The sequence below is a fragment of the Oryctolagus cuniculus genome, chromosome 19 (assembly GCF_964237555.1).
Source record: "Oryctolagus cuniculus chromosome 19, mOryCun1.1, whole genome shotgun sequence".
NCBI lineage: Eukaryota > Metazoa > Chordata > Mammalia > Lagomorpha > Leporidae > Oryctolagus > Oryctolagus cuniculus.
In genome coordinates, this window is record NC_091450.1 from 60,904,976 (window position 1) to 60,929,622 (window position 24,647).

Here is a 24,647-nt window from a genome sequence, read left to right on the forward strand (position 1 = left end):
AGGAGCTTCATTCACATCTCCCACGTGGGAAAGCAGAGAAGATGGCCCATGTCTTTGGGCCTCTGAATCCAACTGGGATACCTGGGGGAACCTCTCTGAGCCATGGCGTGCAGAAGATCTGCTCCACCCATCCATGGAGAGAGAGCCATTTTCCCAGAACCAGCTCTCTGTGGCTGCTCCACCTTGGGTTTTGAGCCCCTGAGCCTCTGACATGTTGAGTGCCTGGGAGTACCTCACAGCCCTACCTGGGTGCACAGCCCCCATCAATCCTCCCAGCCAGACTCAAGGTCAGTGGGGAACAGGGACTTTGCTCTCTGGCAATATCCCTGGATCCCACATGTGCACCAAGAGTCACTCGCCACAGCCCCTCCTTGTTTCACAATGGCACCTTCTCCCCACCATCCTCCAGCTGAACTGCCAGCTGCTGGGCACATGCCCGAGACCTGCTCAGCTGCTACTTACACCCAAAATTCCACCTGCCCTCTCTCAGCCACCTGTTGGTGGGGAAACGGGGAGAGGGAAATGTGCCCCTTTGTCCCACTGGGTAAGTGGGTGCCCTGTTGCACTCAGGACTCTAGGCCGCATTCACAGACAGCGCAGTCGACCAGGCTCTCCCTCCAGCTAGATCACCAGTGTCACAGGTTTCTGCACTCTGATCTCACTCACTCTCCAAAGCTGATGCAGCTCCTGGGGTCATGTGCTGTGTCTGTGCTTGCTGCTTTGCGTCCACGTGGGCCTTCCACCATGATCCACGGTGTCCTTCTTCCTTCCTCAGCACTTCCTGTAGTTTGCTCTCCAAGTCTCCCCTAAGAATATACTTCATCCACTTTTTTTTTTTTTTGCTGTTTTCCCCTAGCCTAAAGCAGTACACCCCTTCCCCATTCTGCTCTTTTGGAATCTCCAAGATGCTTTACTTTAAAATGGCTATGCCTCATGAACGGGCATAGCAACACAGCAGAACACAATTTATTGTTTAGAGGTCTGGCATAAGCAAATTCAGTTCAGAATACTAATGTTAGATTTCGTGGCATTTATTCTCACTAGTTAATTTTCAGAAGTCTTACTAACAGTAAGGAATTCCTTTGGGAAATTTAGCAGTTTCCTTGCTGAAAACCACTGGGTTACATTGTTTTGGGAGTGGAACATTGTGCCCTCCTTAGAACATTAGTGAAGGCCTTGATAGTCACTCTTTGGCAAACAACTCTGCTGCTGAAAATACAAAGGGAGAGACAGGAGTGACATTTGCATTTTGATTTAGATAGTACTTTGTTCTCAACTATTTATGGTCTCCTTTGCTCTTCAGAGTGCACTTGTACACACACACACACACACACACACATTCCTCTGATATAAAGTATTCTGTACAGAGAATCGAGCCAATTAACTGAGACATGAGCAATGTAGAGAGTAGAGTATAAGGAGAGAAAAATTCACTGCTCTACAATTATATCAAACACGATGAAGATTCACTGCCGGTCTGATGTCTGTTTTAGGGGATCATATGATAACAGCTTTTCCCCTTCTGGTTTTTCATTTAGCTGTGCTTTCAGATTTTTTTTTTCATGTTTTTGGTAATCTTCCTTTAAATATCTGTACAAGAGTTAACATTGCAATGTGGCATTGCTACCAGTACTCTGCTATGTGATACTTATTTTAACACCTTTGATAGTCTGAGAAAATTTGATGGGTTAGTTTTTTCTGGAGCGATTCCTTTACTTCACTTATTTTAACCCACTGCTTTTGGTAATGCCGTTTATGAGGAGTTGCCTTCACTTCTTGCTCCTGGAATCACGACTATCATGAATATTCTGCTTTCTGACTCCTGGCAGCTCAGGTGAGATGACTCAGCCTTTTGAAAGCCTTACTCAGCAGTTGCACTCCCTAGAATATTTTCTGACTTCTTTCAAAATATTTTAACCAAAAAAGATTTTGAAGGCAAAATGAGAAAAGGTTGAAATTAAGTTATATACATATATTGCATATCTTATCTCTGTTTTTCAAATTTATTTCTGTAGTGGAATATAAGCACTCTAAGGGCTAAGCCATGCATATACTACAATAAACATTTATGGAATGTGGTATTTATTTTCAAAAGCCTCAACAAAAAGCAGCAGTAAAGCTGAAATATCATATGTTTGAGAATAATATAATAATACCAATATCCAAAATGTTAGAATGATGCAATTATTTGTTTCTGACTACAGATTTCCTGATATGATCATGGTATATAGTTTAGCATTAGACCAAGATTTATTGCCTCATAAAAACAACATTAAAATAATTTATTTTGTGTGAATTAGAATTCTAAGACATAAAAAATGAGAATTAAACCTTGATTCAAGAAATTTTTGAAAAGTGCACTGAAGGATCATAGGCAGCATACAAAAGAACCCCTGAAGAAGATAGTGAAGCACAACCAGGAGCAAGACACAAATAGAGTCCTCTGTGTGGCTGAGATTCTAAACTACAACTTGTCCCCAGATCTTGATCTTTCTGATTTGCTTACCGAAGGCTCCCACTGTCACTGATGCAGGCTTTTGGTGTCACTATCGTACCAGTGCAGGCACTGCTGCCTGTGAAAGCTCAGTGACCTTACAACTGCTGAAGTCACTGCCAGAAATGACAACTTAGCAGCTTCTTTCCAGCTGAGGGCAGCTGTCTGTGTTTGGCTACATTGACAGCATATGTCTACCCTAGGGGTAATACACACCAGGAAATCATGTATTTGGCATATTCTACTTCTTCTTGGCAACAATTCCAAAACTGGAAAACAACGTTGCACCCAATATAAAAGATGTTACACCCTCTGCACATTCACCCAGCATTCTGTAATATCATTTGTAAAAGTCTTTATTTTTTTGAAAGGCAGAGAAAGAGTGAGGGGGGGGGTCCCCTATCCACTGGTTCACTCCCCAGATGGCTGCAATGGTAGGAGCTGCGCTGATCCAAAGCCAAGAACAAGGAGCTTCCTCCAGGTCTCCCACGCTAGGGCAGAGGCTCAAGCACTTTGGCCATCTTCTGCTGCCTTCCCAGGCCATAGCAGAGGGCTGGATCAGAAGTGGAGCAGCCAGGACTCAAACCTGTGCCCATATGGGATGCTGGTACTCCAGGTGGCAGCTATACCTGTACATCACAGCGCCTGCCCCCAATATCTTCTGAACTCTAGTTGGCCCCATAATATATTCTTGACCAGTAAGGTGCACCTGGGAAATGAGCTGAACATGGTCCAAATACTTAAGTGCTACCACTCACATTATAAACTTGGATGGAGTTCCAGGCTCCTGACTCCATCAGGGATTACAGCCATTCTGTTAGTGAACCAGAGAAAGATCTCTTTTCCCACTATGTCTCTTTGTCTCCCCCTCTTTCTCTGTCACTCTGCCTTTTAAATAATAATAATAAAATGGCCAACAAACACTTGAAAAAATACTTGGGATCACTAATCATTAGGGAAATGAAAATCAAAACCACAATGAGGTTTCATGTCACTCCACACAGAATGGCACTCACACAGAAATCAACAAATAACAGAGGCTGGCGAGCATGCGATGAAAAAGGTACTCTGGTCCACTGTTGGTGGGAATGTAAACAGGGGCAGCCACTGTGGAAGACAGTATGGAGATACCTCTATAGACCTACCCTATGATTCAGCCACCCCACTGCTGCAAATTATCTTCAAACAGTACTTTATACGTTTTGTGTCTGTGTGGGTGCTTCGTGTCTGTATGGGTGCAAACTGTTGAAATCTTTACTTAGTATAGACTTGGTATTCTATCTAAAAATAATTAAAAATGAATCCTAATGAAGAATGGGATGGGAGGAGTATGATGTGGGACAGGAGTTGGGGTGGGAGGGTGGCTATGGGGGGGAAGAACCACTATATTCCTAAAGCTGTACCTATGAAATTTGTATTAATTAAATAAAAGCTAAAAAATTAAGAGTGGGAATGGAATAGGAAGAAGGGTTAGAGCATGGGTGGGAGGGAGGATAGGGTAGCAAGTATCACTGTGTTCCTAAATCTGTATATATGAAATACATGAAACTTGTATAGCTTAAATAAAATTAAAAAATAAGTGATCCCAAGATCTGCAAAAAGAAAAATTAAACAAATACAAGAAAGCAGAACACATTATAATCTTAGTGTCCCATTAACAGACAGTGTCAACTACCAGTCTTCTGAGTGAGCCCAAACACCAGTAGTCTCAACTGACATCATCATAACCCCCTGAAGGGTCACAGACAGGAACTGATCAACGGAGTCCAGAAAGCTCACTAAATCCACTAAGACATGAGAGTGCAAAACAAACTATTCCTGGAGACAACATTATGGCATTTCAGGTAAAGCTACCACCTGCAGGGCTGGCATCCCATACAAGCATCAGTTCAAGTCCCAGCTGCTCCCTGCTAATGTGCCTGGGAGAGCAGCAGATGAGCCAAGTCCTTGGGACCTTGCTACCTATGGTAAAGATCAGGATGAAGTTACAGGCTCCTGGCTTCAGAGTGGCCCAGCTCGAGCTCTTGTGACCATTTGGGGTATAAACCAGAGGGTATAAAATGTCTCTCTGGGGTCCAGTGCTGTGGGGTAGTGGGTAAAGCCACCACCTGCAGTGCAAGTGCCCAAGGTGCCAGTTTGTACCCTGGCTACCCCACTTCCAATCCGGCTTTCTGCTGTGGCCTGGGAAAGCAGTAAAAAAATGGCCCAGGTACTTCTACCCCTGCACCCGTGTGTAAGAACCAGAAGAACATCTTGGCTCCTGGCTTCAGATATGCCCAGCTCTGACCATTGAGGCCATTTGAGGAGTGAACCAGCAGCCAGAAGACCTTTCTACACCCCTCCCCTCTCCCTCTCTGATTCTCTGTAACTGTCAAATAAATCCAAAAGAAAGAAAAGTGGCCCTGATGAGGGATGCAAACATTTCTTAAAAAAATAAAGAAAATGTCTATCTTTCCCTCTCTCTGTAGCTTTGCCTTGCAAATAAATAAATAACCCTTTTAAAAGAATATTATTCAGGACGGTGCTGTGGCACAGCAGGTTAAGGCCCTACCCTGAAGTGCCAGCATCCCATATGGGCGCCAGTTCTAGCTCCACTTCCAATCCAGCTCTCTGCTATGGTCTGGGAAAGCAGAAGATGGCCCAAGTCTTTGAGCCCCTTGCACCCACATGGGAGACCCAGAAGAGGCTCCTAGCTCCTGATTTTGCATCAGCACAGCTCTGGCTGTTGCAGCCATTTGGGGAGTTAAGCAATGGATAGAAGGCCTCTCTCTCTCTGTCTCTACCTCTCTAGTCCAAATAAATAAAGATAAATCTGTAAGAAAATAATATATTATTAAGTCATCACATTTTGAAATAATGTTACATTAGATATAAGAAAAGAAAGTAATTTTGCAAATGCAGAAGTAGTGTGCCTATCTCCACAGAAAGAAGGTAGAGGAGGAGGAAGAGAAGAAAAAGGAGCCAAAATAAAAGATACAGGGTAACTACAGATTTAGGAATCAGAGGTAGACATTTGGCCTAGAGGTTAAATTGTTGGTTGGGTTGCCCATGTACCATACCTGAGTACTTGGTCTCAACTTCCATCTTTGCCCTAGATTCTAGTTTCCTGCCAATGCAGAACCTAGGAAGCAGTGGTAATGACTCAAATAATTTGGTCCTTGACATGCACTTTGGACAAAGAATAAACAGAAACAATTCTGCAAATTATAACTGGCCCTGTTTCCTTCAAACCACCAAAAGCAGACAAGATAGTAACTGAAAAATAGTACCATTTCTTGAGTGATAGGGACTCTGCTAGATGCCTCCTGTAAGAGTCTTTATTTTTCTTTACTGTTAATAAATCATTGATCACAATTTTAAGATATGCCACTTCTTGTTAGAAGGTTAAAAAAAAACACACAAGCTCAGAGAGGATAAGTAATTTTCCCATCATTACACAGCTTAGGGCTGCCACAGACCGGTTGTAGAGGTAAGTCTTTCTAAACCCAAAGGCAAATTTTAACTGGCAACACTTGGCAGTTTTTTTCCTGTTATTCAATAGCCTGAAGCTGGCTCGGCAGAAGCTGCGTGCTTATTTCAAAGGGAAAGATACAACATCAATCAGTTCAAAGCTGAGTGTTTAGAATCACCAGGTGATTTTGAGAAGACAATACTAACTCCTGGTGAGGTGTATTTCCACCTGTGTGTCTAGATTCATGAGCAACGCTAGAGCTGGAGCTCTCTACACCAAATTACTACCACTGTAATACAATTGACTCCTATCAATATATGCCTTCAGAACCATTCTGAAGACTTACAAACTACCCATTTGTCCATAGGGTATGTCTAACCACTCAAAGATAAAGGATAGCAGTTATTGGTGGAATAAATGTAGCAATGGGTAAAATTGCTCAAAAATCACTATTTATTTATAAAAAACAGAAGTAGTGTATGATCGTGGGGTCACCCACTGAGATTCTTACTAAACTAAGTTGGCTTTGTAATGAATACTTGCCCTGGCATCACTGCTAGCCAGTTGTAACAGGCAGCTGTAACAATGAATATATTCTGTGAAAGGATGATTGCAGATTGTGGGCTCAATGTGCAATGTCTACCAAGGCAAAAATTTTCTCTCCTTGTTGATTCAAAATTATGTAGTGCTGCTCTCAGTCAGTTCATCTCATGGATATTATTACCTCTATTCTACCACCTTGTATGGCACTCACAATGAAACCAATTCTATTGGAAGGCCCCTGGAGGCAGAGCTGTTTTTTCAACTTGGTGAAACGCATTCAGGTCCTCCTAGTTCTGTAAGACCAATCAAATCAAGTAGTTCTTTTTCCTATTTGGCATGGACAACCATCACAACAGGAGGGGCCTCCGTTGCTGAATGCTGAGGTATCTTGCACTGAATTAAACTTCATTCCATCTATGTGCAGTATTACGTAAAATTTCACTTTCTGAGCAGACCCCCAGTGATTTCTTTTTAAGTCATGCGCTACCCAGGCAGTACAACTGTTTACTTGTCTATCCCCATACTACAGGGGGCACTCAAGTACTGTGCAGGAGAATCTTTAGACCTTTCTGGTCCTCAATTTTTGGGAGGATGAGCGGCATCCATGACAGACAACAGCATTCATTACCATCTTCCTGTTATGCGACAAGAGCCTATGCATTTTTACTACTGGTATTCTCACCCACAGATAACCCAGGCTAAACTAGAGAAAGGGACACTAAGATATTTTTGACAGGACTGCTGTGTGATACCCCTATCTCCCCATAGCCCCATTAACTGGCACCATGTGTGACCCTCAGTTTGCTCAGGAAATAGCTGAGATGGGCCTGATTCATTTAGAATTCAGGTTTTTTCAACAGGCAGTGAGGGACAGGTTACAGAACTGGATTGGAAAAGCAGATAAACAACACAGAGGTCATTTCTTTTCTTTCTAAGCATAAAAACCATGATGGAATGACCTTCAACCCCAGATTCTGCTACATGGACCTCACTATCAACTTTGGAGTTACTTTACTTCTACTTACATAAATTATAATTTGATGATAAAATACTGAATTATAAAATTTTCATAAGATGGCTGATATACACTTTTTTTTTATATTGAGAGACAATCTTGAGGGCTGGATTCTACTTAACTTATAAAGGAGACAACAAATCCTATTTCATCAGTATGAAAAAGATGTCCTTCGATTTTTAATATTATCTTCATATTTCCCTGGCTGGCCAGGACATAATAGTTACAATTAACATTAGTTTCCTGGGCAATCTTGGCAGCATAAATTTCTGTGTGTCGAGAGAGTCAAAGTGATGGCAATACCCTGAGAGACTGACTCCTGCCCTAAGGCCCTGTCAAGTGTACAGTGCTCTCAGCACAGAGGCAGAAAACCCACTTCATTAAGGAGGACCCTGCACCATCCAAGGAAGGACAGTGAAATAGAATGTCACAGGGGCTGGCGCCTTGGCTGACTTGGTTAATCCTCTGCCTGCGGTGCCGGCATCCCATATGGGTGTGACGTTCTAGTCACGGTTGCTCCTCTTCCAGTCCAGCTCTCTGCTGTGGCCTGGGAAAACAGTGGAGGATGGCTCAAGTGCTTGGGCCCCTGCACCCACATGGGAGACCAGCAGGAAACACGTGGCTCCTGGCTTTGGACCAGAATAGCTCGGGCCGTGGCAGCCATTTGTGAGGTGAACCAACGAAAGGAAGACCTTTCTCTCTCTCTCTCCCTCCTCTCACTGTCTAACTCTGTCAAATAAAAAAATACAATGGCACAGAGGTTTCCTCTCCTCATCTTACTATCATGACCGCCAACATGCTTGTCTTACCCTGCCAGGCTCCAGTGTATCAGAAACATCACATTGTTAGCAAAACAACCTGTGATCTACCATTCATGGGCTTGAGTTTCTGAAGCGACACATTGACAGCTGAATCCCAAATATTTCTCACAGCTAAAAAGTACTGTGTGTAAAGTCTTTCTCAACTCAAAGCCTATTCTTAGTACCAACACGTCAGAGGAAGGGTCCCATTACCCTGATATACCTGACTTTAGGGAAGAACTATTCAATGTAAGAACAGACATACCCATCCCTTCCTCAAGTTCCACCTGCTCTCTCTAAGTCAACTCTCCTTGGAGGGCATCACCTGCAAGGACAGCCACAGAACTGAGGCTCCTGTGTCTGGTCAGAGCCTTAGGCTCACAGCCTCATCCTACAGGAGGCAGTGCATCCACTCCCTGTAAACCTAATCTGGGTCCATCAGAGCAGCTCCCTGGACAGGTACACACATCACTGTGGAATAAGTTCCTCTCCCAGTCCTTACTGCTCAACTCAGGATGCCCCTGGAGGAGTTGGATGGTGGATCAGGCATATGTGAGAGTCCCCTGAAGTTTCTGACTCGGCTTATCCCTATCCACACCCTCTTTGGGTGCCACTTGCTCTAATGTCACCTGGTGTTGCTTGGGCTAACTCCTGTCCCCCAAACATGCTTTCTCTGATGCACTCCCTCAGCTCTTGAGCTCAGAATGTAGACTAAGCCCAGGCTGCTGCAGCAGACACAGAGTAAAGACAAACATCAGGTCTCATCTTCAGTTCCCCAGGCGTGTTTTACGCACATCCCTGGTCCCCAGGAACTCAGAGAAATCTCGGAAGAAGGGACCCCAAAGAGGTACAAAGATCTTATCCTATTTCTTGACAAACTGAGGAAAATGATTGCCGTGAGAATTTTGCAAATTCCTGTGGCAACTGATTGGCAGCAGAATTCACACACAAGCCTTGCCCTCAAGGCTCCCTGTCCCAAGAATGTAACTCATCACCCAGAAACCACTATCTGTATTTCATCTTACTTTATTTAGATCAAACATAGCTACTTCCACTGTTCAAATATATGAGATGGGACTACTCTTTTATCAGAGCTCAGAAAGTCCTATTATTAATACTCAGCTGATTTTCAACCACTCTCTGACAGGCTGAGACTAAGGAACACACTAAATACTACTTAAGAAAACACATTCACTATGACTTTACTCCACCATTCTCCTTTAGGTTTTTCCGTTCTGCTCTATTAGATGGCTTGTTTCCTTAAATTATTCCCAATAGATATAATGAGATCTCTCCTCTGTTTATCTCAAAAGTAGGAAAAAGATCGATTGGATGAAGGCATAATCTAATAAAATTCAAATTTAATGATTCAAATTTGATGATACCTGTTTTCCAGATTTTTGATCTTTTCAACTGCAGCCATGGTGATCAATGAATGGGAAATGAATGACTACAAAGAGGATTCCCTGGTCTTTGGAAGGCATTAAAAATTTTCACAACAGAATGCTAGTGATGGTTGCACAATTACATGAATCTACTAACACCAAGGTGTTATACATCTGTAATTGGTGATTTTTCTTTTAAGTAATTTCAAAGGAAATTTTAAATTTCTGCTCCAAAATGTAAATAATGGAATAGTCACTTGTAAAGACAAGAAAATAGTACAACATACTTAACACCAATTCTCTTCTTCGATTAGCCCAAGAATTGAGGTCATAAGGAAAACAGCGTCCCTGAACATGAGAAATATAGGCCACTACAAGAAATACCAGCTTACCAGGAAGAGAGAAGCTGCTGAATGCAGCAAGTGGTAAGGATACTTCCATGGTAACTGTCCAACTGCTGGAGGCCTTGACAGTTAAAAACATTTTTGTGTGTGGGCATTTTGCCTTGTAGTTGGAACACCCATTGGACACCCACAATGCAGTGCCTCAGTTTGAATCCAGCTTTCTGCCAACGAAGACCCTGGGAGTCAGCAGATGACGACTCACAGAAATCTATCACTGCCATGCAAGTGGGAGACCTGGATTTAGTTCCCAGCTTCCATTTCTGGCATAGTTGGAATCACCCAGTGGATCACAGTTCAGTGGAAGTGAACAGTTATTAATCATTCTCTGTGAGTCTGCTTCTTAAATTGGGGTCAAGGTGGAGTTTTGGAAATAGTTTTGGAAATTTTACCACAAGAAACACAAACAGGTTCTCTTTAAGAGTAGAAAAATTGGCCGGCGCCACGGCTCAATAGGCTTATCCTCCACCTGCGGTGCTGGCACACTGGGTTCTAGTCCCGGTCAGGGCACCAGATTCTGTCCCGGTTGCCCCTCTTCCAGGCCAGCTCTCTGCTATGGCCCGGGAAGTGCAGTGGAGGATGGCCCAAGTGCTTGGGCCCTGCACCCGTATGGGAGACCAGGAGAAGCACCTGACTCCTGGCTTCGGATCAGCGCGATGCACCGGCCACAGCGTGCTGGCCGCGGCGGCCATTGGAGGGTGAACCAACTGCAAAAGGAAGATCTTTCTCTCTCTCTCTCTCTCACTGTCCACTCTGCCTGTAAATAAATAAATAAATAAAAGAGTAGAAAAATCATCCGTGCCCAGCGCCAGCACTACTCCTGTCACTTCTGCCCCTCTGGAGGTCCTGTGGCCTGCAAATCTCAGCCCCAAATACAATACAGCAGCTCCAGCCCCACCCTCTGGCAGTGACTAGGGGTCTGCTTGCCCCGTCTAATGGGCTTCACTGTGACTCCTGGGGCTCTGGCCCATCAGGCAATGGTCTCTAGCACTTCTTGTATCACATTTGGGTGATGGGTGGTGAGCCGTCACTGGGCCCACTCACAGAGCCAGCCACGTGTGCTTCCAGAAAGAATGTCATTTCTGCAACTCTGTTCCCTCACTCTAGTGGTGGCTGAGAGATTCCATACCATGGGGCCAAGCAACTCCAATGGACCCCACACCCTTGATGCTGCTGTAGTGAACTACAGCAAAATAAGCTATACGGAGAGGCCGCTATGGTATTTAACTTGAAATGGAGACAAAAACATGCTACATAGTCAATACCTAAAGACAGACATTCAGGAAAAATCCTTCAATCCTGGAAAACCATCCCTTAAAAATGATACAAAAAAACTGATCTATCAGATGTACAACAATCAACATAGGGACAGAAGAGTGAAAAGTAAAACAATATGCTACCCAAAAAGAATATAACCACACTACAGTACAAGAACACAAAGAAAAGGTGATGAGTAAAATGCCAGATAAAGAATTCAAGACAGGCTATAAGGATCTTCAGAGAGACACAAGAGAATATGGACAGTTAGCTGAATGTTATGCAAGTGATGCATGATATCAATGAATGAAAACTTCAACAGAGACAGAGACCTTGAAAAAGAACTAAAGTGAAATCTTAGAAAGCATGAAGTGATTCAGTCAAAAAAGTGAATCTCAAACACATCTCAACAACAGAGACTAGACTGAGCAAAAGAAAGAATACCTGAACTCAAAGACGAGTCTTTTTAAATATACCAGTCAGACAAAAGGAACAAAAGAGAAGATGGCCTCCTGAGACCAGTGGAACACAACATAAACAAGTATTCAAATTTCCGCAGTCACTAGGGAGAGAAGAAGAACCAGTGCAGTGAGGTAACAGCTGAAAACTTCCCCAGGCTGGAGAAATATATGGACAGTGATGTACAGGAGGCTTCAAAAGTCCTTGAGAGAAGTGACCAGGAAAAGTTCTGTCACCTTATGCTTGTACTCAAAAGAACACCACAAAAAAAGAAACAGAATTGAATCAGAAATGCACATGGTCCCTTTTAAGGGAAACCCCAATTAGATTATTAGCACATTTTCCCCACAAAGCTTAAAGGATTCATAAAATAGAAAATCCATTCATGATTAAAATCATGAACACATGCATATGGAAAAAAATTTCTCAACTTAATAAACCCATACATAACAAACCCACAGCCAATATCATATGAAATGGGGAATTCAAAAACATTCCTCTAGCCGGCGCCGCAGCTCACTAGGCTAATCCTCCGCCTTGCGGCGCCGGCACACCGGGTTCTAGTCCCGGTCAGGGCGCCGGATTCTCTCCCGGTTGCCCCTCTTCCAGGCCAGCTCTCTGCTGTGGCCAGGGAGTGCAGTGGAGGATGGCCCAAGTGCTTGGGCCCTGCACCCCAAGGGAGACCAGGAGAAGCACCTGGCTCCTGCCATCGGATCAGTGCGGCGCGCCGGCCACGGCGGCCATTGGAGGGTGAACCAACGGCAAAAGGAAGACCTTTCTCTCTCTCTCTCTCTCTCTCACTGTCCACTCTGCCTGGCAAAAAAAAAAAAAAAAAACATTCCTCTAACATCTTTGACAAGATAAGAATTAACAGTGGGCAGAAGGTACTCTTACTGGTCTGATTCAATATGAAACTAGATAGCTTGGCCGGTGCTGTGGCTCACTTGACTAATCCTCCGCCTGTGGTGCCAGCACCCTGGGTTCTAGTCCTGGTTGGGGCACCAGCTACTAGTCCTGCTTGCTCCTCTTCCAGTCCAGCTCTCTGTTGTGTCCCAGGATGGCAGCAGAGGATGGCCCAAGTGCTTGGGTCCCTGCACACGCATGGGGCGGGGGGGGTCTGGGAAGAAGCATCTGGCTCCTGGCTTCAGATTGCTGCAGCGCCAGCCATAGCAGCCGTTATATATATATATATATATAAAATCTGAGATGGTTTTTCTGCATTGAATTAATGCCATTTTCTGTGACCTTTCTGAGACTCCCTTGCATTAAATTGTTATAGAATTCAGATGTGAATGAGAAAAACCTGGGGCCAAAGTGATAACAAATGGAAAGCACAAAACAAAATGTGGACCCAACCTCCTAGGGCATTCAGAGTGTAAGATGCTCCTATGTCACCTGCCAGCCTGAGGACAAGCAAACTGGATTGGTCCATAGAGGATGAGGGTGGGGGCTCGCCAAACAACTGAGTTGTGCTGTGGCAGAAAAGCATATAATGCATAATAAATATTACTAATATAGCATTGTAAAAATCAGAGTGGCATTTAGTACATCCACAGTGTCACACAACTGTCATATCTGATCCTGGGACTTCTCCACCTCTGCCAAAGGAAACCCCATACCACTAACCAACATGCCTGGGGCCGGCACTGTGGTTTAGTGGGTAAAGCCACTGCCTGCAGTGCTGGCATCCCATATGGGCACTGGTTCGAGTCCCGGCTGCTCCACTCCCCATCCTGCTCTCTGCTATGGTCTGGGAAAGCAGTAGAAGATGGCCCAAGTCCTTGGGCCCCTACATCCATGTGGGAGAACTGGAAGAAGCTCCTGGGTTCAGATTGACACAGCTCCAGCTGTTGGGACCAATTTGGGAATGAACCAGCAGGTGGAAGTCCTCTCTCTCTCTCTCCTCTCTCTGTGTAACTCTTACTTTCAAGTAAATAAATAAATCTTAAAAAATGCCTTTGTTCAGAATGTTTTTCAGAATTCTGAATACAGGATGTTTATGAGATCATCGGCATTCCTGGCTAATGCTGATGTACTAAGTAACAAGCAATAAACACTCTCAAGTGCGGGTGGCATGTAAAACATCCTCAAGTATATTTTAATTATTTTACTGAGATGAAGTATGCTATTTTGCATGCATAATATTATCAATATTACATTAAATCTCTTCATTAATTAGCACTAATGCTACTTAGAAGAGCTGTTAATAAAATAATTCATTCTCATAACATAACCTGGATCAGGAGTACATGCTGGCTCCTATCTATTATGCTGAGCTAAGACAGGGCTTCTGTTATAACATCAATTTATGTTCTAAAAATGGCTCTGTGAACAAGTGCTTTCATGTGCTAGAGTTCCATCTCAATCACAGTATTTGAAGACAAGTGGGGATGGTAGATAACTGTTAAACAACCCCTTTGTGCTAATGCCCGTGACCTCATCCAAACACACCATTATCTGTGCAAATGCAGTACACATTTACATGCTGTGTATTAAATTTTTCATGAGATTTAAAGTGTTAGCTAAATACCATAACATACATTGACCACAAGGCCTTCTTCATAACTAGGTGATGAGGACACAGCCTGCAACTCCCTGTTAGAAGTCTGCTGTCTGGGGCGGGCATTTGGTGCAGCAGTTAGGACACCACGTAGGACACCAGCATCCCTCATCCCAGTGTCTGGGTGTGAGTCCCCACTCCACTCCTGAAGCTTCCTGCTCACGCACATCCTGGGAGGCAGTGGTGATGGCTCCAGTACTTGGGTCCCTGACACGCATGTGGGAGGAGATCCAGATTGGACTGTAAGCTCCTGGCTCAGCCCCAGCTGCTGTAGGCAATTGGGAAATCAATCAGCTGATGAGAAATTCTCTCTTTCTCTCTCTCCTCCCCACCACTACTAGACTCTCTGTCCTTCAAATACAAAAATAATTAAGTAAAGAATTGAATAAAATATAAAAAGAAAGCAAAAGTGTGTTGTCTTTGGCTATATGTAGTTTTTTCTTTTAAAGATTTTTTAATTTATTTGACCATTAAAGTTACACAAAGAGAGAAGGAGAGGCAGAGAGAGAGAGAGAGAGGTCTTCCATCTGTTGGTTCATTCCCCAGATGGTCCCAATGGCTGCTCCATTTCAGATTCAGCTCCCTGCTGATGGTCTGGGAAAACAGTAGATGATGGCCCAAATGCTTGGGCCCCTGGACCGGTGTAGGAGACCTGGAAGAAGCTCCTGGTATCAGCTCAGCTCCAGCCATTGCAGCCATTTTGGGGTGAGTGAACCAGCGGATGGAAGACCTCTCTCTCTGTCTCTCTCTCCATCTGTCTGTAACTCCATCTCTGAAATAAATAAAATCTTAAATAAATAAGATTTTCTCTTGGTCATAATCTCTGTAACTCTGACATAAATAAATAAATAAATAAATAAGGCCGGCGCTATGGCACAGTGGGTTAAAGCCCTGGGCTGAAGCACCATCATCCTGTATGGGTGCCAGTTCTAATCCCAGATGCTCCTCTTATGATCCAGCTCTCTGCTATGGCCTGGGAAAGCAGTAGAAGATAGCCAAAGTCCTTGGGGCCCTGCACCCACATGGGAGACCTGGAAGAAGCTGGAAGGCTGATCAAGGCTCATTTATTCTAAAGTCTCAGCAGCATTTATACATATCCAGCTGCAGAACAAAGAATCACAAAGAACCACAAAAAATAATAACATATGTAAGCAAGATTTTGGGGCCTGTGGCAGCAAAGATAATTTTTTTTAACTTTTATTTAATGAATATAAATTTCCAAAGTACGATTTATGGATTACAATGGCTTCCCCCACATACCGTCCCTCCCACCCACTACCCTCCCCTTTCCCACTCCCTCTCCCCTTCCATTCACATCAAGATTCATTTTCAATTATCTTAATATACAGAAGATCAGCTTAGTATACATTAAGTGAGGATTTCAACAGTTTGCTCACACAAAAACAAAAAGTGAAAAATAAGCCGGCGCCGTGGCTCAATAGGCTAATCCTCCACCTTGCGGCGCCGGCACACCGGGTTCTAGTCCCGGTTGGGGCGCCGGATTCTGTCCCGGTTGCCCCTCTTCCAGGCCAGCTCTCTGCTATGGCCAGGGAGTGCAGTGGAGGATGGCCCAGGTGCTTGGGCCCTGCACCCCATGGGAGACCAGGAAAAGCACCTGGCTCCTGGCTCCTGCCAGGATCAGCGCGGTGCGCCGGCTGCAGCGGCGGCCATTGGAGGGTGAACCAACGGCAAAGGAAGACCTTTCTCTCTCTGTCTCTCTCTCTCTCACTGTCACTCTGCCTGCCAAAAAAAAAAAAAAAAAAAAAAGTGAAAAATAATAGATGATTTTTTTAAAATGATGATGAAATCAGATCAGACCTATTGTCATGTTTAATCCCAGTGAGAGTCAAGTTGGGAGTTGACAATTTTTTTTTTTTTTTACAGAGGATCAGTTTAGTATACATTAGGTAAAGATTTCAACAGTTTGCACCCCCATAAAAACACAAAGTGAAATATATTGTTTGAGTACTCATTATAGCATTAAATCTCAATACACAGCACATTAAGGACAGAGATCCTACATGAGGAGTAAGTGCACAGTGACTCCTGTTGTTGACTTTACCAATTGACACTCCTGTCTATGGCATCAGTAGTCTCCCTATGCTCCGGTCATGAGTTTCCAAGGCTATGGAAGCCCTCTGAGTTCTCCAATTCTTATCTTGTTTAGACAAGCTCATAGTCAAAGTGGAGGTTCTCTCCTCCCTTCAGAGAAAGGTACCTCCTTCAGCAAAGATAATTTTAACAGGTGTTCTTTTTTTAATTTTTAATTTATTTATTTTTTTTTATTTTTTGACAGGCAGAGTGGACAGTGAGAGAGAGAGACAGAGAGAAAGGTCTTCCTTTGCCGTTGGTTCACCCTCCAATGGCCGCCGTGGCCAGCGCGCTGCGACCGGCGCACCGTGCTGATCCTATGGCAGGAGCCAGGAGCCAGGTGCTTTTCCTGGTCTCCCATGGGGTGCAGGGCCCAAGCACCTGGGCCATCCTCCACTGCACTCCCTGGCCACAGCAGAGAGCTGGCCTGGAAGAGGGGCAACCAGGACAGAATCCGGCGCCCCGACTGGGACTAGAACCTGGTGTGCCGGCGCCGCTAGGCGGAGGATTAGCCTAGTGAGCCGCGGCATTTATCCATATCCAGCTGCAGAACAAAGAATCACAAAAAATAGTAACATACGTAAGCAAGTTATTGGGGCATCCGGCAGCAAAGATAATTTTAACAGGGTGTTCTTGATTATCATCCTCCTTCAGGATGGGAGTATGTGACTTTCTTATCCTAGGAATTCCACAAGCCAAGATTGGCCCTGATTTGTCCAAAGGCTGCCTACATCTTCCCCTTTTTTATTTTATTGAGAATGGCCTCTGTCTTAGGTTGCCCTCAGTCATCTCTGCCCTTACCCGTCATTGGTAACTCTGGCAGCTTGGCCTAGAGCTCTTAGATTGGTACAGGATGCTGAGTGTCTTACCCATCTCTGAGGACTATTCCCACATCTCTGTCAAATGATGACTAGGTAAAGAAATTATGGGGGCAGGCACCATGGCAAAGTGGGATAAGTCTCAGTCTACTGCACCAGCACCCCATAGTGGCGCCGGTTTTAAGCCTGAATGTTCCCTGATGATGGCCTAGGAAATCAGTGGAAGATGGCCCAAGTCCTTGCACCCGTGTGGGAGACCCAGAAGAAGCTCCTGGCCCCTGGCTTCGGAACAGCCCAGTTCTTTTGTTTTGTTTTGTTTTTTTTTTTCTTTTGTTTTGGCAGGCAGAGTTAGGCAGTGAGAGAGAGAGACAGACAGAGAAAGGTCTTCCTTCCATTGGTTCACCCCAAAATGGCCGCTATGGCTGGTGCACTGTGCTGATCCGAAGCCAGGAGCCAGGTGCTTCTTCCTGGCCTCCCACATGGGTGCAGGGCCCAAGCACTTGGGCCATCCTCCACTGCATTCCTGGGCCACAGCAGAGAGCTGGACTGGAAGAGGAGCCACAGGGACACAACCAGCACTCCAACCAAGACTAGAACCTGGAGTGCCATTGCCAAAAGATAGAGGATTAGCACGGTGAGCCGGAGGGCCGGCCACAACAGCCCAGTTCTAGCCATTGCAGCCATTTAGGGAGTAACCAGATGGAAGACCTCTCATTCTCAGATAGAAGACCTCTCATTCTCTGTCTCTCCCTCTCTCTTACTCTGCCTCTAAAATAAATAACTCTTGAAAAGAAGTAATTGTGGTATACACACAATATGGGATACTATTTAGCAGGAAAAATGCAGTGCTGTCTCTTGCAACAAAATGGATGCAACTGGAAACCATTATACTTAGTGAAATAACCTAGTCGCAAAAAGAAAAATACCATATGTTGTCCCTGATCTGTGGTAACTAACAGAGTACTTAACACGTGTGTAGGAGTGAAATGGGCATTTTGAGATATGGTGCTTTTTTACAAGCCTTGTCTCACTTTGAGGAACAATTTATTTTCTTCAGACTATTTGTTGAACTTTTACTTAGTGTATAGTTAATATTATGAGTATAAAGTTAACTGAAAAATAGATTTCTGTAAGAATTAACAGTGCAAATTGGAGAGGGATGAGGAAGACGTATGGAAGCATGGGATATAGGAAATATTGGATGCGAAGAATCAATATGTTCCTGAATATGTATATAGCAAGTACATGAACTTTGTTTACTTTACATAACATTTTTAAAAAATAGATAATCTGCTAACAAGACTGACAAAGAAAAAAAGAGGAAAAACCCTCAAAACTTCAAGTAAATAAGATTAGATGAAAAAGTGGACATTATAACAAACACTACTGAAATACAAGGCTTCAAAAGGCATTTCCATTCAATACTATATGCTAATAAACTGGAAAACCTTGGAGAAGTGGAGAAGTTTGTAAATACAAATAACTTACCAAATTAAATCCAGAAGATAAACACAATCTGACAGACTCATAAAAAGTAATGGGATTGTAGCAGTAATCAAAATTCTTCCATCAATGAAAAGCCCAAGACTTGGTGGTTTTACTATCAAATTCCACAAAACATTTAAAGACAAACTCCAACACTTTTCAAAGTATTTGAAAACACTGAACAGGATGAAACGCTGCCAAACTCCTTTTAGGAGGCCAACATCACTTAGACACTAAAAACAAAGACACAAAAGGGAAAGAAGACTACAAGCCTATATCCTTGAAGGACACAGATGCAAAGATTCTCAACAAAGTGCTAGCCAAAAAATTCAAAACATCAAAAAGCTCATACATAACTATCAACTGGAATTTATCCAGAAAAAGCCACGGTGGTTCCACATTTGCAAACCAATCAACATCATAAATTAATCAATATAATGGAAGAATAAAAACCATACTCTCATTAGATGCAGAGAAAGCACTGGGTATGATTCATTACCTTTTGATGGTAGATATAGAAGGAATATGCCTCGGGGCCAGCGCCGTGGCTCACCTGATTAATCCGCCCCCTCCGGCGCCAACATCCCATATGGGTGTTGGGTTCTAGTCCCAGTTGCTCCTCTTCCAGACCAGCTCTCTGCTGTGGCCTGGGAGGGTGGTGGGGGATGGCCCAGGTGCTTGGGCCCCTACAACCACAAGGTAAACCTGGGGGAGGCTCCTAGCTCCTGGCTTTGGCTTGCACAGTTCAGGCCATGTCGGCCATTCGGGGAATGAACCGATGGAAGGAAGACCTTTCTCTCTCTCTCTTCCTCTCTCTCTCTCTCTCTCTCTCTCTCTCTCTCTCTCTGTAACTCTGCCTGTCAAATGAATAAAGAAAAGAAGGATTACTCCTGAAAATCATAAAGGTTATATTTGACAAACCAACAGCCAATTTTATGCTGAATGAGGAAAAGATGAAAGCATTTCATCAAAATCTGTAAAAACACATGGGTGTCCACTTTCACCACTCTGACTGAATATAGTATTGTAAATTTTGACAAGAGCAATTGGAGAGCAGAACAAAATAACACGCACTAAAATTAGAAAAGAACAAGTCAAATAATCAATGTTTGCAGAAAACATGATGTTAGGCCGGCGCCGTGGCTCACTAGGCTAATCCTCCGCCTAGCGGCGCCGGCACACCGGGTTCTAGTCCCAGTCGGGGTGCCGGATTCTGTCCCAGTTGCCCCTCTTCCAGGCCAGCTCTCTGCTGTGGCCAGGGAGTGCAGTGGAGGATGGCCCAGGTGCTTGGGCCCTGCACCCCATGGGAGACCAGGAAAAGCACCTGGCTCCTGGCTCCTGCCATCGGATCAGCACGGTGTGCCGGTCGCAGCGCGCTGGCCATGGCGGCCATTGGAGGGTGAACCAACGGCAAAGGAAGACCTTTCTCTCTGTCTCTCTCTCTCACTGTCCACTCTGCCTGTCAAAAAAAACAAAAACAAAAACAAAAACAACAACAACAAAAAAAACCATGATGTTGTTCCTGGAAGAACACAAACATTCCACCAAAATGCTGCTTCAACTGATAATCCAATTCAGTAAAGGTTACATACAAATAAATAGACAAAAATAGCTGCCTTTTTACATATTAATGATGGCCTCACTGACAAAGAGAGCAACAAAAATCCAATTCACAATAACCACAAAAATTAGCATATTTAGGAATAAATTTAATCAAATGAATGAAAGATCTTTATAATGAAAATTATAAAACACTGACCAAAGAATCATCAAGGACACAAAACTGGAAAGGTATTCCTTTTTTTGTGGATTGGAAGAATCTAAATCATTAAAATGTCTATCTCATAAAGAAATCTACAGAATACCAATGACATTCTTTACAGAATTAGAAAAAAAAACCTGAAATTCATACAGAACCACAGAAGATCCAGAATTGCTAAGGTGATCCTGAGTAAATAAAAATCAAGCTGGAGACATCACAATGCCTGACTTCACAGCATACTAAAAAGCTACACTAATTAAAACATCATGTGACTGGCAATAAAAAAAAATGAGACATAGACCCATGGAGCGAAACAGAGAATCCCAAAGTTAATGTAAATACATATGGCCACCTGATTTTTGACAAAAGGGTTCAGACCATTCATTGGTATAAGGATAATCTCTTCAACAAATGGTGCTGGCAAAGCTCGATATATTTGTGTAGAAGAATGGAATTAGATCCATATCTCTCATCATTTATAAAAATCAACTGAGATGGGGCAGCCGTGCACTTCTCAGAAGACTGTTCTTACAAGTATGGTCAAAAACAGTAAGGCCAGATACCAGTGCTGTGGTGTAGTGGGTAGGGCCACCAGTGGCGCAGGCATCCATTGATCAGACCAATTCCTGCCCTGGCTGCTCCACTTCTGATCCAGCACCCTTTTAGAGGCCTGGGGAACAGCTGTTGAGGATGGGTCGATTGTTTGGGCCTCTGTCACCCTTGTGGGGAGACAACATGGGGCCCCCGGCTCCTGGCTTCTTATAACCAGTGGATGAAAGATCTCTGTCTCTTAATACTATAATGAGTACTCAAACAGTATATTTCGCTTTGTGTTTCTATGGGGGTGCAAACTGTTGAAATCTTTACTTAATGTATACTAAACTGATCTTCTGTAAAAAAAAAAAAAAAAGAAGAAGAAATTATCAATTCCCAACTTGACTCTCACTGGGATTAAACATGACAATAGGTCTGATCTGATTTCATCATCATTTAAAAAATCATCTATTATTTTTCACTTTATGTTTGTGTGGGAGCAAACTGTTGAAATCTTTACTTAATGTATGCTAAACTGATCTTCTGTATATAAAGAGAATCGAAAATGAATCCTCATGTGAATGGAAGGGAAGAGGGAGTGGGAAAGGGGAGGGATGCGGGTGGGAGAGACGATATGGGGGGGGGAAGCCATTGTAATCCATAAGCCGTACTTTGGAAATTTATATTCATTAAATAAAAGTTAAAAAAAAAAATCTCTGTCTCTCCCTCCCACTCTGTAACTCTGACTTTGAAATAAACGAACAAATCCCCCAAACAAACCAAAAACTCTGTAGTGGTTTCTCATTAAGGGCAGTCCACCTGAGGCAGACAAACCATTCAATCAGATCTGTGTGAGACTCCCCATTCCGCAGTGTGTGAGACTCCTCATTCCCCAGTCTGCAATGAACATTTTCTCTTGGACTGCTGCTGAGCTGCCTTAGGTTTGCCAGGGCAAGGCAGGCAGACTATTTCCTTGGGAAGTCTGCAGTATTGTTATCTTGTTATCTTTCCTCCTACCTTGGTCATTTTCTTGAGGGAATTCACATCTAATTTTTTGCATGGAGAGCGGAAGTCTGACATTCAAATTCTTAAAATCTCAAATATATTATTTTGGCTGCAGCGTATTTTACCCACTAGTGTTGTAGACAATGAAACTGAATGGGTGGTTACATGGATGTATGAAATATATTTGCTTGAAAGAGACTGAAATCTAACGTTTCTGCTATAAATTGAATCTGGTCTTAATGCCTGTCTATTTCAGGTATTTCTATTTAGGAAACATGATCTACTAATAAAATTTAAGAAACAAAATATTTGGAAGTTCAACTAGTAAAACAAAATAAGAGGAATGTAAATTGGAAAGTTCTCTTGGCAGAAGTCATGTACTCTGATAACTATGTGTCTCCCTCTAAAATACATTAAATGCATGAAGTAGAGATTTTGAACATGCAATGAATTTTTGTAAAACTCCTTTATTCTTTACCAAAGTCACATTGCCTTTAGCAATGATAAAGTAACATCACAAGGGATTTTGTTATGGATGCATTTCCTACATGGTTGATGAAAATTATGTACAGCAATAAAACCAATTTTTATGAAATAGCAAAGTAGAATGATCTTGTATATATTTATTTGATGCATTCATCAAGCCACTTTCCTCTAAAAAATGTGCTGATGAGCATTAATTGATCAAGGGAAAGAATCTATTTATTTAATAAACAGAACAAAGATAGGTCAGAGACCAAAATTTAAGAACTGAGACTATGAAGCTTTTGGAAGCAACTGCAGAAGAAATGCTCCAAGACACTGGAGAGGGGATGACTTCTTAGACAAGACCCTCAAAGCACAGGCAACAAAATCAACACTAAACAAATGGCATTATATGCAAGTCAAAAGCTTCTGCACAGCAAAGGAAATCATCAACAGAATGAGGAAAAATATTTGTAAGCTAACTATCTGATAAAGAATTAATCATCAGAGTACATCAGCAACTTAAAAAAGAGAACAAGAACAACAAAAAAACCAACAACCAGTTAAAAATGGCCAAAGGAACTCAACAAACGGTTCTCTAAGGAAATACAAATGTCTAACAAATCTTGGAAAAAATGCTCTACACTGCTAGCCAACAGGGAAATACAAATCAAAACTGCAATGATAAATAACCGCCTTTTCTTAATTGTTAAAATCCATGATATAGAATAACAAATGATGAGAGGATATGAAAAAAGGGGAACTCTGGTACACCATCTGTGGGAATGTAATTCGTTCAAAGACCGTGGAAAATAGTACGGAGATTTCTTAAGAAACCAGAAGGAATTTGTCATATGATCCTGAAATCCCACTGGGTTTATACATATAAGGTATTAGCATCATGTATCAAAGAGATACCTCCACCACCATGTTTTTTGCAGCACTGTTCACAACAGACACAGCAAGATAATGCATAAGAAAAATATGGTATATATCTATAATGGAAGTTTTATTCAGGTATAAAACATAGCAACACTTGGTCGGTGCCAAGGCTCACTTGGCTAATCCTCCGCCTGTGGCGCCGGCACCCCATGTTCTAGTCCCAGTTGGGGCACCGGGTACTAGTGCCGGTTTCTTCTCTTCCATTCCAGCTCTCTGCTGAGGCCCAGGAGGGCAGCGGAGGATGGCCTAAGTGCTTGGGTCCCTGCACCCGCATGGAAGACAGGGAGGAAGCACGCAGGTTCCTGGCTTCAGATCGGCACAGCGCCGGCCGTAGCGGCCCTTAAGGGAGTGAACCAATGGAAGGAAGACCTTTCTCTCTCTCGCTCTCACTGTCTATAACTCTTTCTCTGTCTCTCTCTCTGTCTGACTCTGCCTTTCGAAAAAAAAAAATAACACACTGGATGCAACTGAGGACATCAGTTAGTGAAATCAGCCAGAGAAATACAAATATCACATGTCTTCTCTTATATGTGGAAGCTAACATTTTTAAAATCAAAACACAAAATCATAAAGAATGCTTTTGTATATCACTATTGCTCAAAACTTTGTTTTATAACCTTGTCAAACCTATGGTTAAGACAATTATACTACTCTTGTGGAACTGTGGTCTTCCTACCTTTCCTTGTTGAATACTATGGTTAGTGGTGAATTAAGACTGTGAATAATAAAGTGGATTAAAACTATACCTCATAAAAAATAATGAAAAGAAGAGAGACAAGGGAGGGAGAGGATGGGGGAGAGAAAAATGTGGCTGTCTTCCTGGAACAGCACCTATGAAATTCATGAGAATTTATTTCAAAAATAATTTAAAAATAAAGAACATTACACTAGTATAGTTTTAATGATCTGTGATTACTTTAAAATTTATGCTATATGGGTAAATGGTCATTTTCCATTGAGCTGTTCATACCTGTTGCTTATTTCCCACTAAACTAGGGTTTCTGTTTCTTTTACCCTTTTTTTAAAAAAAAAAGATTTACTTTATTTACTGTATTTACTTGAATGGAATAGTTACATACAGAGAGGGAGAGACAGAGGAAAAGAGATCTTCCATCTGCTCACTTCACTCCACAAATGGCCACAACAGCCAGGGTTCAGCCAGGGTTCAGCCAGGATGAAG

General features: G+C 42.9%; 1 protein-coding gene across 1 annotated transcript in view; it reads right to left on the reverse strand.

The window, feature by feature from the left end:
• The window catches only part of LOC103347041 (trafficking protein particle complex subunit 9), a 225,767-nt gene that overhangs the window by 26,829 nt on the left and 174,291 nt on the right, over window positions 1–24,647 (reverse strand). The window contains exon 18 of the mRNA XM_070063804.1: window positions 667–1,209. The gene's annotated coding sequence lies outside the window, so the exon portion shown is untranslated. The remainder of the gene's footprint in view (window positions 1–666; window positions 1,210–24,647) is intronic.